This window comes from Schistocerca piceifrons, chromosome 4 (assembly GCF_021461385.2).
Source record: "Schistocerca piceifrons isolate TAMUIC-IGC-003096 chromosome 4, iqSchPice1.1, whole genome shotgun sequence".
Classification (NCBI taxonomy): Eukaryota; Metazoa; Arthropoda; class Insecta; order Orthoptera; family Acrididae; genus Schistocerca; species Schistocerca piceifrons.
Genome location: NC_060141.1, coordinates 723,399,566 through 723,417,767, shown reverse-complemented (window position 1 = coordinate 723,417,767; position 18,202 = coordinate 723,399,566). Strand labels below are relative to the sequence as shown.

Sequence of the window (18,202 nt, the reverse complement as noted above, 5' to 3'; positions counted from 1 at the left end):
GGTCAAAAAACACTGCAACCAAATGGCGGCACTGGGAAAAAGCCTGCCGAACTGCGGATTCCAAGCGAAGTAAATGATCGATTGGAGATCGTCCCTCTCAGAAGCCACACTGGTAAGGGGACAATAGATCCCGAGATTCGAGGACCCAAGTGAGCCGACAGGCTACCAGGCGTTCAAGTAACTTACAAACAACATTGGTCAAACTAACTGGCCGACAGCTGTCAACAGATAGGGGGTTCTTACCAGGCTTAAGGACAGGAACCACAATGCTATCCCTCCACTGAGAAGGGAAGTCACCCTGGAGCCAGATACGGTTAAACACTCGAAGAAGATGTTGCCGTTGCGGAGCACTGAGATGTTGAAGCAGTTGGTTATGAATGGAATCTGGGCCAGGGGCCGTATCATGAGAAGAAGATAGAGCAGAAAGAAATTCCCATTCAGTAAAAGGTTCGTTGTAAGATTCTGACTCACAAGTGGTGAAACATAAGGTGAGAGCTTCAGTTTGCTGTTTTTGATGAAGGAAAGCAGCTGGATAGGAGGCTGATGCTGATGCCACTGCAAAATGGGTCGCAATATGTTCTGTGAGAACTAATGGGTCCGTACAAATGCCATCTGGGAGGTGAAGGCCTGGGAGGGTGGACTGCCGATGGCAACCTTGGAGAGAGCGAAGTGTAGCCCATACCCGTGACAGAGGGACAGTGGAACCAAAGGAAGAAACGAATCTTTCCCAACATATCCGCTTGCTCTGTTTGATTAAATAACGGGCTTTAGCGCGAAGGCGCTTGAAGGTAGTAAGGCTGGCTACGGATGGGTGCCTCTTAAAGTGTTGCAAAGCTCGACGGCGATCACGGATGGCAATGGCAATGGCCGTACTCCACCACGGGACTTGCCGGCGACGAAATGGTCCAGATGAGCGCGAGACAGCAAGGTTAGCAGCGCGAACAATCGCGTCAGACACGTCACGTAGGACGTCATCAATACAACCCGACAAAGAGGGAGAAAACTCGACCTGTGCAGTATATAGAGGCCAATCGGCGCGGTGGTAAGACCAACGAGGTAACCTGTCCATTGGGGAGTGGGAAGGGAGCGTGATAATCAACGGGAAATGGTCACTATCATAAAGGTCGTCGTGTGGCGACCAGTGTAATGAAGGGAGGAGAGAGGGAGAAGAAAGAGAACGATCAATGGCAGAAAAGGTACCATGACCAGCACTGAAATGAGTAGGGGAGCCATCATTAAGAAGGCACAGGTCGTGGTCTGCAATAAATTGGTCTATAAGAAGACCTCGTCTAGATGGAAAGGCACTGCCCCACAAAGGATGATGAGCATTAAAATCCCCAAGGAGGAGGAAGGGAGGAGGAAGTTGCTGAAGAAGGGTGGTTAAGGCAGCAGGTGGTGGTGGTGGTGGTTAGTGTTTAACGTCCCGTCGACAACGAGGTCATTAGAGACGGAGCGCAAGCTCGGGTTAGGGAAGGATTGGGAAGGAAATCGGCCGTGCCCTTTCAAAGGAACCATCCCGGCATTTGCCTGAAACGATTTAGGGAAATCACGGAAAACCTAAATCAGGATGGCCGGAGACGGGATTGAACCAAGGCAGCAGGTGTAAGAGACCTGTCAGGAGGGAGATAAAGATTGCAAACTGTGACTGCAGAGTCTAAGTGGACCCTAACAGCAACTGCTTCCAATGTAGTTTGGAGAGGAATCCACGTGCTAGCAATGTCTGTACGGACCAACATACAAACGCCACCAGAAGCCCGCAAGGGTCCGACCCGATTTCGACAGAAAACACGGAACCCACGGAGGGTCGGTGAGTGAGCATCAGTAAAATGAGATTCCTGGAAAACCACACAAGCTGTAGAGTAGGACGAAAGAAGGGATTTCAATTCCGGAAGGTGACGATAGTAGCCATTACAATTCCATTGGAGAACCACAGAACGATGGTTTAAATGAGGGCTGAATACGCTAAATCCAGTCATACCGCCGGGTCCCCACCAGTTACCGACAAGGAGGGGGCGACATCCATGAACGACAGGTCAGAATCCGGTTGTGAAGTCGGGGAAGGGACCTCCGGTGACACCAGAGGCTCTTTGTCCCGGGACTTATGTTTCTTCTTCTTTTCAGGCTGAGATCGAGGAGGGCTGTGTGGCATAAAGGAGCCAGCTGCAGCAAGATCAGGAACAGAAAGAGACCGGGCGACCTGGGGGCCGATAGACCGCGGCTCTCGCGGTCGCCGCGCGGCAGCAGACCTTTGACCTGGAAGGTGCCGGGAAGGGGCATCCCGGGAGAGGCGCCCTTGACCGGCAGATGCCGAAGGAGTGGGACACTTCTCCGGCTGGGGAGGGGGAGCAGCACCCAGAGGAGAAGGTGTGGGAGCCGCAGGGGAGGGGGGAAGGAGAGGGGTCCGAGATGGGGGTAAGGAAGGGGGAGGAAGGGATGAAGATGTAACCAAGGCGTAACTAGATGTCATGGACACAGGGTGCAATCGTGCATATTTCTTACGGGCCTCTGTGTAGCTTAAACGATCAAGGGACTTATACTCCTGTATCTTTTTTTCTTTCTTATAGACTGGGCAATCTGGTGAACGTGGAGAATGACTACCATGACAATTTACACATACAGGAGGGGGAACACAGGGACTCCCCTCATGAAGTGGACGTCCACAGTCACCACAGAGAGGGTCCTGGGAACAGCGAGAAGACATGTGGCCAAAACGCAAGCACTTAAAACACCGCATAGGAGGTGGGATGTACGGCTTCACATCACAGCGATAGACCATAATCTTAACTTTCTCAGGAAGGGTATCCCCTTCAAAGGCCAGGATAAAGGCACCAGTATCAATACGATTATCTTTAGGACCCTTCTGAACACGCCGAACAAAGTGAACACCCCGCCGTCCGAGATTGTCCCGAAGTTCCTCATCAGTTTGAAGGATGAGGTCCCTGTGAAAAATCAGACCTTGTACCATATTTAGAGACTGGTGAGGGGTAATGGACACAGGAATTGTGCCAAGATGGGTACAGGCACGAAGGGCCGCAGATTGGGCAGCCGAAGCAGTTTTTATCAGCAACGAACCCGACCGCATCTTGCTCAGGGAGTCCACTTCGCCGAACTTGTCTTCAATGTGTTCCACAAAGAATAAAGGTTTAACACTGGTGAAAGTATCTCCATCAGTCCTGGTGCAAACTAGATAACGGGGGAAAGGTTTTGCCCCTAGACGACGGGCCTGACCCTCTTCCCAGGGGGTAGCCATGGAAGGGAAGGCCAAAGGGGCAAGAGAAGCAGCACTTGAGGAATCAGTACCACGCAGAGAGACGGCCGCAGAAGAACGGCCAGAGTTTTGGACCCGTATGCGTTTCATCTGCATAGCGTCTGCCCTGATACCACCCACTCCGATCAGGGGCTCTCCTCACGGGCGCCACCCAGCCACAGCAAGGGCCGTCTGGCACGGCGGCCATTGCCGGGAGTTCCGATGCTCCAGGATGACGAGCAACCACTCCAAGGCATGCATGAGGTGGTCACAGCTCAGGTATCAGAAGTGTGATCCCTGTGTGTTCAGGGGGCTCAACCAAAAGGGTACATAGCGACCCCACCACACGGGCTGGCTACCGTGCTGGCTATGCACCCTAGCATCAAACAATGACGTGAAAGAAAAGGTTGAATGTACTAGGAGGGCGCACGTCGGAGACACTAGGTAAGGTGCTCTTCCCCAAATGGCTCACACTACGGAGGAGAAATTTTGTAATGGAGGTCAAACCCAAGAGGGGGACCAAGGAATGCCAAAAGGAGGAGACGATTACGCAACAAAGCCGGAGTGTAAAACCAACAGAACCATGAGGATAGCGGGGGCCAACATAAGCAAGGACACCAATAGAGGGAGAGGAGAGGGCGAGGGGAAAGGAGCATGGAGGGGAAAGGAGGGGAAGGGAAAGGAAATGCAGCCCGGGAGAGAAAGAAGGCTGCAAGGGCTCGGGGCCCCATGCTCGCCACGCACGTATCCACAAAAGAGTTGTGGACCCCCTGGGGGGAACAATCAGAAGAAATGAAGTAAAATAAACATGGGAAAAAACAGAAAATATCATCATGAAGTATCTGGGATTGACCTCAGGTCACCTGTTTCACAAGCAATGCGCTTGACCATTACGCTACGGCGTTAATGACGAACAGGGTGCTTAATAAGGTATATAGTGCTATCGGAAAAACTTTCGAGAGCATTTTCTCCTTTCTTGAGGCCCACTCAGGTGAAATATTTAAGGCACGTGATGTGGAAACCCACTTCCTTCTACACACGCAATTTGGGCAAAATTGGTGTGTCCTGATTGGAGACCTCCCCTTGTTATGGGCGATCTGCTGTGGAGCTCCATTTTCAACAATGTACGATAAACTGTGTGCTCCAAAACACTTGTGCATGCACCAGCATTGTGCTCTTTCAGCAGAGATGCCACAGATCACAATCTATCTTACTTTACAGAGCAGGCGAGCCTCCAAACCCCATGTTCTGTGAAGATTCATGGACATCCAACCATTTAATGCCTAGTGGTAGTTTCATTGTCCTCCTCCTCTTTACGTAAATGATCACGAAGTAGCACGTGAACATTCGACCAGCTTTGCATTTTCGAGATACTTTTTCACAGATTGTGCGTAATAATAATGTATCCTTTGTCAAAGCCACTTATCTCAATTGATTTCCCCATCTTTGCCAGAGAAATCCCCTGTCCGTGTCTGTTCCACTTCCACACTTTTATTTTCATGTTAGTATTAAGGAAATAGTTGATCAGCTGTACACAGGAATGAGTTGGTGGGTTCAGAATATTAGGACATTGGTCAGGTAGAGTTCAGCAGTTGCAAGGTCACGAGCAAGGGGAATATTTTAGAGTGAGAGAGTGTCAAAAGCAACAGAGGAGTTTTTTAATGATCTTTTTTAAAGAATTATTAAGAGTTTCTCTAACCATGGACTCTCCCTTAATTTTGATAAAAGCACTATATTCGGTTCCATACAACAAATAGAGACATACCCACAATTGATGTAGCACATGAACAGGAGACAGTAAACAGAGTAGAATGCAAATTTCAGGTTGTACATACCAATGACAACTTGAATTGGAAGAGGCATATTATTGAACTGCTCAACAATTAATTGCAGCTACTTTCGCTCTACATACAATTTATAGTCTTTGAAATAAATGAATCCAATCTCCTGGCATATTTTGCTTATTTCCACTCAATAATGTCTTATGGATATTTTGATTGCACAAAAGTAGGCAATCTGATACTTTGTTGTGTTCACCTGCAGTCATTCTGTACGTACACCTTAAGGAAGTGTTTTGACTCACCATTGCAGTACATATGTTCACTAATGAAATATGTCACAAGTAATCCATCCCTATTTGAAAAGCATAGTGACATCTGTACCTACAACACTAGAGGAAAAATGAATGACCTTTATTACCCATTACTGAAATTGTCAATGACTCAGGAAGAAATTCAATATGCAACAACAAAAATTTTTGATCATTTGCCCAATAACATAAAATGTCTGATATGTAGAAAAGTAAGTTTTAAATGCATCCTTAAATCATTTCTCCTGCACAAACCCTATTTGGTAGCCAAATTTTTATTTAGAAATTGGTAGCTGTTTTCTTTTTCTTTCTCTCTCCTTTCTATTGAAAAACTAGTTTTTATTATAGCTGCAAGAGAAAGACTAAAATATGTTCATTAATTTGAATATTATCATGTTCACACAAACTGTAAACGGACTCATTCTACATCATTTCAATAAAAAAATTGTTCAAATAATCTATGATACATATAACTAATTAACTAACCAATGAAACACAAAGATCAATCAATAAAAGCATTTTGCTGCATTCCCATTATCTTCTGCCAAGCCTCTCCACTCAGAGCATTCTCCTTGTGTGTGTCACAATGCTCCATTATTTCACTGATGTGGTCTTTCCAAGAACATCATGATCTGCTGCACTTACATCTGATACATGGTTTCCATTCAAAAATTTACTTTGGTCATTTATGATCTGACATTCTCAACAAATGCCTGTACCTCTTTAATGGTTTCTTTCCAATTCCGTAATAGTTGGTTAGTTTCATGTTCCATGAATCATTTTGCACCATAAATCGTAATGACGTGGGGAACAAGTCATGGAGGGGGGTGGGGAACATCATATATTAATCTTAGATCATGTTTTTCAGCAATGAAGACTTTACTTCCTAAAGAACATTATTCCATATGACATTACTGAATGAAAATTTGTAAAATATGTCAACTTACTGATTTGTCCCTCCCCAAGATTTGCAATGATTCTAAGTGCAAATGTGGCTGCATGAAGTTGTTTTGGGCATTCCAAAATGTGCTTTCTTCCAGTTTAAATTCTCATCAATTTGTACACCTAAGAATTTTGAAGTTCCCATCCTATTTACCATTTTCTCACCATCTTTTACACTTATCATTCGTGTAGTACTCCTACTTGTGCAGAACTAATATGTTGTTTCATTTTACAACTGAAGGTGAGGCTATCTGCAAAAAACCAGTCAATGATACTTTTAAGAATGAGTTCTACTTGTTGTACATTAGACGGAAGATTGTTTATATGTATGTGGAACAATAGCAGACATTAGAGTGAGCCTTGGGGAACCCCATACGTGATTTCTCCCCAGACAGAACAATGTCCTCAGAATACATTGGTTGAATTAGTAAGTACAACTTCCTGCATTCTTTTTGTCAGATATGACATTATCTATTGGCTGGCCATACCATCAATCTCACAAAACTTCAATCTGTTTGGGAGAACACAGTGATTTACACAGTCAAATGCCTTAGATAGGTTGCTGAAAATACCTACTTGCATTATTTTATGATTCAATTCTCGTAAAATCTGATGAGTGGACATGTATATAGCATTCTCAATAGAGCAACTCTCCTGAAATCCAAACTGATTTGCTGAGATTATCATAATCTTCTCAAAAATCCTGGAGAATGATGTCTCCTCTCACCTTCCTTAAATAGGGGTTTGACAACAGCATATTTCAGTCACTCTGGAAAAATGCGTTGAATTAGTAATGTATTACAAATTTCTGGCAAGCCAAGGCCTATTATATGGGAACAATTCATTACTATTCTATTAAACACACCATCAAGACCAGATGGGCTTTTATTTTTGAGAGAATGTATAGTATTCTTAATTTCAGAAGCATAAGTTGATGATACATTCATATTATTGAATTTTATGAGAGCTCATTTTTCCAAGATACTGCTGTTATTTCTTTCTGGAACTGTTTATCCCTATACTTTCTACTATAGTTAAGAAAAGGTTATGAAATATATTTGCTACCTGTGACTCATCATTCATAGCCCTTCCATCCAGTTCACTAGTGATGTTACCGTGTTCTGTGCTTGCTGGTCCTGGGTCGTTTCACTACATTCCATAAAGCCTTAAGTCTGTCGTACAATTACTAATTTCTGATGTGAACATTCCTCAATTTTTTAAAAACTTCTCTTAGTAATTTTGAGTAGTTTCTTTGGTGTGCAATTACTACAGGATCTCTACTTGTTCTAGCCAACAGATACATTTCCGTTTTCCTTTCACAAGATACTTTAATCCCTCGAGTGATCCACAGGTTTTTTTTTTTTTTTTTTTTTTTTTTTTTACAAGGCTGTTTAATGTCTTTTCTGATTGGCTTATGTGGAATGCTATTTCCAAATAATAACATTAATTAATCATGGAATAGATTAAATCTTATGTTAGCATTTGGGTCATTATAAATGTCACCCCATATCATCTCTTATCCAATGCACTGCTGTCATTATATGCCCCAAGATATTTAAATTTTTCTACCTGTTTCATAAAAACTCTGTCACTGATCTGTACTTCAAATCTGGTTTTACTACTCACTACCACAGATTCAGTTTTTTTATCAGACTCATCTGTAATCCCCATTTATCATATTTATATCAGAAAAATGACATCATGAACTCAAGATTGTTCTCATCTTGTGCTACAATGGCTTGATCATCAGCACATTGCAACGAAAATACCTATACATCATCAACAATGGTCCACATTCCTCCACAACCGCTCTTCCGTCTTCAGAGAGCAATTCCTACCTATAAATTGAACAATATGAGTGACATACTGCAACCTTGTCTCAGCCCTCTTGTGGCTACTAGCTTCCAATAATTTTGACCCACTTTTAATCTGTACCATATTGTTTTTGTATATTTCAACAATAATCTGTCATCTACATCTACATCTTTCTTAGCTTCCCACAGTTTTGTTCTATGAAATGTGTCTTAAGCTTTTGCAAAATATACAAAGGCAATATGTAACTCATTCTCTAACACTACAAATTTCTAAATTAGCTGTTGCAAAATACAGAGGTTATCTGTAAAGGATATGTTCTGTCTGAACCCACTCTGGTCTTCCCAAATTTAGTGGTCAACATTCTGCCTTATGTTCTCAGATAGTTTTGCCAAACAAGCAGCTCATTGTGCAGTTGACATTAGCACCTCTGTAGCAGTTAGTGTCTCCTATTCTCTTTCTTGAGAATGGAAACCAGTTTCCACTCTGATGCATTTCAATCTGTTGACAAGTTGTTCATATGGCGCTTTTTCTTTTCAAATAGCATCCTCCAACTTTCAATAATTCCACAGCGAGGTTTCCAGGACCAGGTGATCTGCCATTTTTCATTTTACCTATTGTACTGTTCATTTTCTATACGGTAATGTCATATCTTGAACAGTTTCTTCAGTCTTACCTTCTTTCCCTTTCGTGTACTGGATCTCTGTCTTCAATCAGAAGATCAGTAGAATGCTCTTTTCCATTCCCTTAAAGCATTGGTCAGCAAAGCTCATTAGCCAACAGAGCCAAAAATCAACAGTACAATGACTGGACTTGCTTTTGAGGGTTTTTATTTATTTATTTTAACTACAGTACATGTAGATATATTGTAATTAAATTAGGGCTCTCCTAAGTTGGCCTTTGCTAAGACTGTCCTCAATCTGACTGATTGATGTACATTCGCCAAAGATGACCCCTTTCAATTCTCTTAACAACTCTTGTTGTGTGTACTTGTTTCATCTATCTCCACATACCTTTCTGAACAGTCAACACATATTCTGTCATTACACAGTGCTACATAAATTTACTTTAATAAACTTTAACAATAATTTTAAATGTTATTTAAACTATGGGTACATTGTATAAAAATTTATATCATACTTAATAACAATTCTATTTATTGATTAAACTGTGTGGTAACTGAAGTATTAAATCATGACAATGACTGATACACACAAATCTCAGCAGTGGCCTTTAATCTCCTCGGAAAGTTTGGGTAACTCAATTTGGTATGTGGTTGTTTATAATCTTAGGAGCAATTCTAGGTCCTCATCAATAAGACTACTCCTCATTTTACTCTTGATAGCATTCATGCTGAAATATGATCATTCACATGAATATATATACATGAATAAGAAAACGGCAAACTTTTTTTCTATTGAAGAGTATTATTCCAGATGTGAGAAATCAACATATCTTCTTTCTCTGTATCTTTCAAAGAAGATCATTTGTGCTGTCAACTAAGTTCTCTTTCTTTTTCTCTAATATTTTTATATCAGTACAAAAAGTTAAAACTTTGAGCTTGATTTTTTTTTTTAAATCCAGGAATCGCATTTTAAAGTTGCCAATGTTAATCTTAAAGGGAGAAAAATTTAATTCTGTTTCAGTAGCATTTTGAGGATTTCTTTTAAAGAAAGCTAACATCACTTTATTCTTTCTGAATTCCTGAAACCAGCTGGGAAAAGCTTCCTTCTTCTTATTTAAAAGCATTGCTTTGAAATAACATACATCAGGCTTCAAATGTGAGTCAAAGTCTCTCTTTCAAAATCTAGAACAAAAAGAGATAATTTACTTTTAAATAAAATAACTTCTTCTAACATCGAAAACATCTTCTTCAGGTTATGATTAAGGTAGTTTAGATGACAATGTCTACCATGAAATTAAATTTTTGGATACATAGATTGTTTGTTAGATACGGATAGTGAACACTTTTCTCAAGCAGAAATGCTGTAATTTCTGTTAATAAAGAAGCAAATGGTTCAAATGGCTCCGAGCACTATGGGACTTAACTTCTAAGGTCATCAGTCAAAGAAGCAAAAGTTTCCAAAACATTTCCCATTGAAAACCAAAGTATCTTGTTATGCAGCAGATCTGCGCACTCTTTCTCCATTTCAACTAAAAATCCTTTATATTTGTGTTGATCACAAGCTTTAACACTATTCATGTTATTTTGTGGAAGACACACACTCAAGGGGCCGAAAGCTGCATGCAGCTCGCAAGCCGCAGTTTGCCGATTACTGCCTTAAAGGAATTAAGCTGTCTGCTCCTTTTTTATCTTCGTTTTCTTCATGCCAATAACTGTCCTCCACACTCCTGTCGTTTGTGATCCAACTGCTAAAACTCTCAACTTGAATGCATTTTTGTTCCCACATCTTGTTCTTTTGTTATTTAATTCTGTTTCTTAGCTCCTGATTTATTTTTTGGTAAATTTTGACTATCTTGTGGCAATTTAGTTGATAACAATTCTTTGCATATTTTTTTTTTTTTTTCCCCAAATCAACTTCTTAAGACTGTATGACAACCATGGGAGATCCTTTTTGTCTACATTCTTATTCACATATTCCATTTCAAAATTGTTATCTTCTGCCATCATTTATAGTTCACACTCTAATCTTAATTGAAATCAATGCTTTATGACAAATGGCTTCAGGTGAATGAGCTCGTACTGTGCCTGCTCCAGTTTCTCTCCATTTCCCAGCTAGTCAGTTTTACCATTGTTGATGTTTCCTACAAAACAGGTATGCCATCTTTGATAAAACTAAGTAGTGATCAGATCCAAAGTTGGCTTCCCACGTAGCTCTCCAGTCTTAAACTGTCATTTTTTTTAATCTTGACTTAGTATTAATGTAATCAATTACTGATCTCTATTGTAATTACGATCTTTCGCACGTAGTATATCTGATCTGTGAACAAATTTACGTAAATAATGTGTATTCAAAATTCTCATATTGTACTGGTTACAGAATACTACAAGATTTTCTCCAGAACTATTAACAACATGTTCTCCATATCTTCCTACAATTGAATCATTTACTTGAAGCCCATTCTTGCATTAACATCTCCTGCTGTAACAGTATTACTTCTTGGAAGCTTTTAAATTAGTTGAGTAGGTAGTCTAATTTCTGGTAGGAACGGTTTTGGTTTGCTGTGGCATATAATCATTCAGTGCATATGCTCTTATTACACAAGGACTTTTTTTATTCGGCTCTCTTCAGTCCGGATTTCCAGTTTATCCCAATTAATTTTTTGTTTCCTTTCCCTTTTTTGTAACACAAAAATATGCTGTATGCAGTCGCTATGGTACAGTATCTGTACAACTGCTAGCACTGCTTGTAGCACAGAGATCATTAGTTACAAGCTTCCATGCTAGATGACAGTAATATAGATGCCTGTCGCAGAATGACAGTGGTGATGGTTACGGCATAGTAACTGATGACAAAATTTGTATTACAATCTCTTGCACTACAGAGAACTAGTGACTATGAGGTGTACAGTTCCTAATTTGGAGGCAATGGCACAGAAAGAAAACATAGTGGTTTACATAGAACATCAACTGGAAACAACTCCAGGCACAATGATGTTAGCGGGATGTCTACACGACTGTACTGCTCTCAAACACCAAACAAATTTGAAACAAAAGAAGGTGTCACCATATTTGACTAAATAAATGTGAATAGACTACAGTAAATACCAGAATTTAAGTGCCAAAAACAATGTTTCTTGTTAGTGCCCAAGAATGCTTGTATGTTATAGTACATATTAGAGGTTTTGCTTTCAGCAAAATATGATGGGATTATCTAGGATTTCAGTAATCCAGATAACATCAGTACAGATAAATGAGGTTGGGAACCACATGGAGCCCACCACTCATAAATGAGTTTCTTGTGTATAACCACTTCAATTCCATATAACTTGATGGTGAATGTGACGATTCTTTCACATAAAAATGCATAGTACTTGATGTAAGTGAAACAGCTCTGTAAATTGGAGGTCAAGAGTGGAAATGCCCACTTTTACCCTTTTATGTCTACTTTTACCCTTTTATGTCTATCACCTTCAAATCAAAAATGGATAAAATTTCCAAATTGATCATTTCCTTGCCCCCCTCCCGTCCCAGGCAAAACAATTATGTCCTTGTACTGCCAATCCATTTGATTCTCTATTTTGGTGTATTTATTTGTCAATAATTATTTTAATGTTTTTCCATCCAAGTTGCAAGGCTTCACTTTACATTTTCGAGCCTTAGAAAGTTTTTCTAGATAACGAGGTACTTGCCCACTGACCTAACCCCATACCTGGAGGACCAGGATTTGACGTCAGGGTTTCCTCCCCGAGGTGGCTTGGCTCCACTATGCCTAAAGAGACTGTGTTTAAGGAACAGAATATGAGATTGGATTTTAGCAAGGGAATAAACATGGGCAAACACATTATCGTTAAGGAATCCCCAGCTGCTGGATCAAAAGTATGTTCAGAATTTCTTTGACAGGGAACAGTAACAAGAGAGGTTTGTGTGTTCTTTTTATTAATTTCCCTTGTAGCTGTATTATGAAAAGGATAGATTGCTACTTACCATATAGGGGAGACACAGTCGTAGTAAGGCACAATGAAAAGACTGCTAACATTTAAGCATTTAGGCAAAAGACCTCCTTCCAAAATAGAGAAGACACGCACATTCAAACAAGCACAACTCAAACACATACACAAATTACTACTGTCTCTGGCCACTGTGACCAGACTGCAGACTACTACTGCGCCTGACAGCAGCAGCAATCTGGTGTGCGTAAGGAGGCAGTAAGGGGTGCAGACAGGGAGCAATAGTAAGGAAGGGGAAGGTGTTGTACTGCTTGTGGGAACATGTAGGGATGTGGTGTAGACACGGTAGGGGACTGCTAGAGCCTCACCCTTCATTGAGATCATGGAGATGTGATCTTCATGATCTGAACCATCTTCGTGATCTGAATCCAGGATGTGGGCATCCTATCCACATTTTTAACAATATTATGGGAAGGATAGTTGCTACTTACCATATAGCAGATATGCCGAGTCACAGATAAGCACAACACAATAACTGACAAAATAAGAGCTTTCAGGCAATAAGACCATCTGGCACGCGCGCACGCACGCGCGCGCGCACACACACACACACACACACACACACACACACACACACACACACACACACACACAGAGTCTCTGGCAACTGAAGCCAGACTGCGAGCAGCAGCACATGATGGGAGAGGCAAATGGGTGGTGGGGGTAAGGAGGAGGGTGCATTAGGGAGGGGGAGGGATAACAAAGGAGAGGAGGGGACAAATTGCTGCTAGCAGAAGCATACAGAGACGAGGTAGAGAGCAGGTAGTGCAGCTAGGTGCAGTCAGGAGGTTAGACGGAAGGCAGGTTGGGTTGCGGAAACAGACTGAGGCTGCATTGGTGCAACACAGGGCTGTGTATTGCTGGAATGGGAACAGGGAAGGGGTTAGATGGGTGATGATAATGACTGACAAATGTTGAGACCAGGAGGGTTACGGGAACATAGGACATAAAGTGCCCTCCGCCACACACCTTTGGGTGGCTTGTGGAGTATAAATGTAGATGTAGATGTAGATTTGCAGGGAGAGCTCCCACCTGTGCAGTTCAGAAAAGCTGGTGTTGGTGCGAAGGATCCAGGCTATGAAACAGTCTTTGAAATGAAGAATGTCATGTTGAGAACGTGCTCAGCAACGTGGTGGTTCAGCTGTTTCTCGGCCACAGTTTATCGGTGCATTCATGCAGACAGACAGCTCGTTGGTTGTCATGCCCACACAGAACACAGCACAGTGGTTGCAGCTTAGCTCGTAGATGACATGAATGGTTTCACAGGTAGCCCTGTCTTTGATGGGATAGGTGATGTTTGTGTAGTAGGTGATGGGAAGTGATATGTATGGGGCAAGTCATCTGGGTGTACTACAGGGATATGAGCCATAGGGCAAAGGGTTGGGAGAAGGGATTGTGTAGTGATGGACGAGGATACTGCATAGGCTCAAAAGGTGGCGGAATACCATGGTCGGAGGGTGGGAAGGATAGTGGGTAGGACATTTCTCATTTCAGGGTATGATGGGAGGTAGTCGAAACCCTGGCTGAGGATGTAATTCAGTTGCTCCATCCCTGGGTGGTATTGAGTCGCAAGAGGAATGTTCCTCTATGGCCGGGTGGTGGGACTTTGGGAGGTGGTAGGTGACTGGAAAGATAAGGCACAGGAGATATGATCTTATAGAAGGTTGGGAGGGTAATTACAGTCTGTGAAAGCCCTAGTACGACCCTTGGTATATTTCGAGGGGGACTGCTTGTCACTACAGATGCGGCAGCTGCAGTGAAGCAGTCCCTCTTGAAGTATACTAAGGGTCTCACTAAGGCCTTCACAGACCGTAATTAGCCTCCCAACCTTGCACAAAAACAAATCTCCCATACCTTATCTTTCCAGTCATCCACCACCTCCACTAACCACCCACAGAGGAGCATTCCCCTCAAGTCTCAGTACCACCCAGGACTGGAGCAACTTAATTGCATTCTCCACCACAGTCTTGATACCTCTCGTCCTGCCCTGAATGAGAAATGTCCTACGCACTATCCTCAACACCCTTCCCACATTGGTATTCCACCACCCACCAAACCTAAGCAACAACCTCGTCCATCTCTACACAACGCCTGCTCCTAACCCCTTGCCTTTTATCCCTGTAGTAGACCTAAATGCAAGACTTGTCCCATACATACCACCACCACCACCTTCTCCAGACCAGTCACAAACATCACTTATACCATCAAAGGCAAGACTACCCATGAAACCAGTCGTGCGATCTACAAGCTAAACTGCAACCACTGTGCTGCATTCTACATCATGGGCATGACAACCAACAGGCTGTCTGTCCACACGAATAGCCACCGACAAACTGTGGCCAAGAAACAGCTTGGACCATCCCCCATTGCTCAGCATGCAGTCCAACACGATGTTCTCCATTTCAATGACTGTTTTGCTTGTGCCATCTGGATCCTTCCCATCAACACCAGCTTTCTGAATTGTTCAGGTGGGAACTCTCCCTGCAATATGCCCTGTTCCCATAACCCTCCTGGCCTCAACCTTCATTTGTCATCATCCTTACCCATCTAGCCCCTTCCCTGTTCCCATTCCAGCACTACACAAGTCCTCCATTCCACCAACACACCCTCCATCTTTTTACTTCTCTCATTTTCCACAACCCCCCCCACCCCGCCCCATCCTCTGTCTAGCCTCGCGACTGCACCCACTTGCCCCACCCTCTCTGCACCTCATCCCCAGACATTCCAGCAAGCAACACTTTCCATGCCTGTCTGAGACTCAGCATCTCCACTGTACTGTGAGTAGCGTCTATTTTTTTCATTATATTTTTACAGTCTATCCTGCATTTTCCACTGTTTGATCTATCCATATTTCTCCCATACTTACACACCTTGGCCCCCATTTGCTTCACCTAGTCCTCCTCAATCCAACAAGCCACCTTCTTCAATGTTGATCTCCACCTCGAGGGCAGCTACATCAATACCTCTGCCCATATCAAACCTACCAACCATCAGCAATACCTCCACTTTGACAGCTGCCACCCATTTCATACCAAGAAGTCCCTTCCATACAGCCTATCCACCCATGGCCATCAGATCTGCAATGATGAGCAGTCCTCCTCTAAATGTACGATGGGTTTCACTCAGTACCCTCCCACCTCGTCCATAAACAGATCTCCCTGTCTTGTCTCTCAGGTCATCTACCACATCCCACCATCGAGCCGCAATGGTGGACTCCTTTGTGGCTCTAGTGTCAATCAGGATTGGAACACTTGAACCACATTTTCCATTAAGGTTTTGACTACCCTTGTCATATCCTGAAATGAGGACTACCCTATCCACTATCCTTCCCACTCTTCCCACAGTGGTATTCGGCTTCCCACCAAACCTACGCAATACCCATGTCCAGCCGTATTCCACCCCTGCTCCCAACCCCTTGCCTTACGACTTTATGAGGAATACCATCGCAACAGACCTAGATATGAGACCTTTACCACACATCCTCCCAACACCGCCTACTCCGGTCCAGTCACAGACAACAACGCTGCACAATACAACTTGCTTCATTTCCACGACTGCTTCAATGCCTGCACCACCTGGATCCTTCCTACTATCTCCCCTTCCAAACCTCCTAACTACACCTGGCGATCTTACCCTGTTCCCTCCACATACCTGCAATGCTCCCACAAGCAGTACTACACCCTCCCCCACCCCTACCCGGCTGTCCCTTGTCTACCTGCCCCACACCACTTCCTTACCATCACCACCCAACGAGACTGCTGCTCCCATTAGCCACAGTGCCCTAAGACAGTGGTCATGTGTGCCTGAGTTGTATTTGTGTGTGTGTGTGTGTGTGTGTGTGTGTGTGTGTGTGTGTGTGTATGTTTTTTCCCTCTATTTCAGAGGAAGGCTTTTCGGCTGAAAGCTTACATGTATAGCAGTATTTTCATAACATAATTGTTATTCCATCCTGGACTTCTCTTTCAGCTGTCTGGCATCAAAACCATGTCAATGACAACTCTGAAACTTGTTGAACAATATTCTAGAAATGCTTTCTTCCAATGAGACAGAGGAGAAATTGCCTCAATAACTGCAGCAGCAAAAGAGGGGTTTTAACCCAATAATGAGTAAAAGATTCTTGTCGAAACCTCAAGATGTATTTGCTGTCAGTGAGAATAGAGGTATTGTCTTTGGCTTTCAGTGTTTCTACTGAAAAATGTGTAATGTGTCCATTGTGCTCCTTTACTCTTACATTAAAACTCCATAGGCCTGTGGTGTGGAAAATACTTAGTTCTCTGGGTTTTTTTTTGTCACCAGTTACCCTCCATTTCTCTTCTTTCAGTCTAACATTAGTGTTTTAGCTTCTCTTATGGCACTGAATACAGCTTAAATTTTATTTCTTCCATAAGACCAGTCTTCCTATTTTCTTTCCTCAAACCCATCGATTCTTTCAATTCTATGATGTCTTTTCAATGTGTAACCCATTCCAGCTGACTTGGTGGGGGATCACCCACATCTACATCTATATACATAACCCACAAGTCACCATGGCGTGCATGGCGGAGGGCACCCTGTGCCGGGTAGCAGCCAATTCCAGCTGAATGGGTGGTGGATTATCTACCCCCCCCCCCCCAGGTGGTGGATTATCTACCCCTATATACATAATCCATAAGTCGCCGTAGGGTGCATGGCAAAGCGTACCCTGTGGCACTACTAGTCCATTCCTTTTCTGTTCCTTTTGCAAACAGATTGAGGGAAAAAAACAACTGTAGATGTGTCTCCACACGAGCCCTAATATCACTAATCTTATTTTCATGGTGGTTAAGTGAAACGTACATAGGAGGCAATCATTCTGCAGTTAGCCTCATATGCCGGTTCTCTAAATGTTCTGAATAGTGCTCCTCGAGAAGAATGTCACCTTCATTCCAGTGATTCCTATTGGAGTTCCCGAAGCATGTCCATAATACTTGCATGTTGTTCGAACCTATTGTATTGGTGATAAATCGAGAAGCCTGCCTCTGAAATGCTTCGATGTCTTCCTTTAATCCAACCTCGTGCAGATCCTAAACACCCACAGTACCCAACAGTGAGTCACAGTAGTATCCTATAGACGGTCTCCCTTACATATTAATCACACTTTCCTAAAATTCTCCCAATAAACCAAAGTCTATCATTCACCTTCTCTACTACATTCCTTACATGCTCATTCCATTTCATATTTGCAACATTACGCCTAGATATTTGATCAACCGACTGTCTCAAGCAGCACACTACTAATTCTGTATTCAAACATAATGGGTTTGTTTTTACTTTTCATCTACATTAACTTACAGTTTTCTACATTTAGAACTAACTGCCATTCACACACCAACTAGAAATTTTGTCTAAGTCATCTTGTATCCTCCTACAGTCACTCAATGACAACACCCTCCCATACACCACAGCATCATTAACAAATAGCAGCAGACCGCTGCTTACTCTGTCCGCAAGAGCATTTCTGT

At 42.7% G+C, this 18,202-nt stretch overlaps 1 protein-coding gene across 2 annotated transcripts in view; it reads right to left on the bottom strand.

Annotated features, from left to right (window-relative positions):
- LOC124795485 (ataxin-3-like) overlaps positions 1–18,202 on the bottom strand; it is a 139,100-nt gene that overhangs the window by 63,315 nt on the left and 57,583 nt on the right. The gene's annotated exons all lie outside the window — the stretch shown is intronic.